The following is a 1,368-nucleotide window of genomic DNA, read 5'->3' on the forward strand; positions in this document are numbered from 1 at the left end:
TAGAATGTACCGTCGTGTTACTTTTCCTTAAGACTTTACGGTGATGTGAAAGAGAGCCCACCTTGACAGTAGCTACGTGGGTGGTTGGCGGGCGTCTGGTGTAGTTTGCTTTTTCTTTCGGATCAAACATTTATCGTCCTTATATCTCCTCCTGCTTTTCTTCGTATGTTACTCTCTAGTAAACCTTTAATCTTCGTCACGTATATGACATATTGTTTGTGTTTCAAGTGCCGTAAACCTCTTACTCAAACTAAATCAAACAGAGGGTACTGACGTAACATAAGTCGCACTTGTCAACCGATGGGGCCGCATAATAATTAGCCTATTGTGTCGAGACCGCCACCCAAAGATTTGCTTGGGCGCTCGTGGCCTAAAGGTTAAGGTGTTCGCCTCTCATTCAAAGGTCCCGGATTCGAATCTGGGTGGCGACAGAACATTTTCTTCTCTCAAATTTTCTTCTTTCACACCCTTCCCTGCTCTCTAGCAAAGTTCTGTAGTCTGCTTTCGTCTCCATTTTCTGCTCCCACACCCACACCTCCTTTGCCCCCTCCTCTGGGCTCCTGACTCTTTCTGCAGCCTTTCTACTGCTTCTCCAAGGCTCTTTCTTACAACTGCCTTTCAGCTACACCCTTGATCTTATGGTAGGTAAGATTTACACCTAGCCTTCTCGGACAAGGGCGAAAAACCCAGGAGGTCCCGTGGATAAGTTGCGCACGTTAAAGATCCCTTGATAGTCCAAAATGGATAAGAGTGGGCTTTGGCCACCACCCGGGCAAAATTCGAAATTTCCAACCAACAGAAAATGTATGGTGTGCCCCGTGCGCTTATAAGACCTTATGCAGTTGCGAGCGCCGTAAAACACTTACAAAAAAAAAGAGTTGCTTACTTTTGTTTGACGTTCTTAAACAAGCATTGAAATATAACAGGATTAAATAATTACACTGCTTATAGCACTGGTCACAGCATTTTGCTCTGACGAGATCGTGCTCATATTATATTACAGTGCCGACTAGTCAAGTCACGTCCCAACATTCAACCGCTTCGGATAACTAAACTTAGCAGCGTACGGTGAAGTTAGAAGTTAGACCTATCAGTACTGCCACTGATACGCAACTGCTTCACGTATGGCGTGTGGACGATGGACAAGCCTTCTAAGTTGTCCTTCAGTCGGCCTGGGCTCGGAATCGAGCTGTTTCTGACTTGCATAACTCCTTTCCGTGTCAAAAGGGGAGAATGTTTGCCTTTCTTCGATTGGCCTGCTTACAGTACCACCCGGTCGTTCTTGTGAAAATGATCCCGCCGAGGCCTCCCCCTCCCCTTTCTATAAACACCCCTCCGCCCACCCACCCACACACAAACTCTCTCTCT

The sequence above is a fragment of the Aplysia californica genome, unplaced genomic scaffold (assembly GCF_000002075.1).
Source record: "Aplysia californica isolate F4 #8 unplaced genomic scaffold, AplCal3.0 scaffold01132, whole genome shotgun sequence".
NCBI lineage: Eukaryota > Metazoa > Mollusca > Gastropoda > Aplysiida > Aplysiidae > Aplysia > Aplysia californica.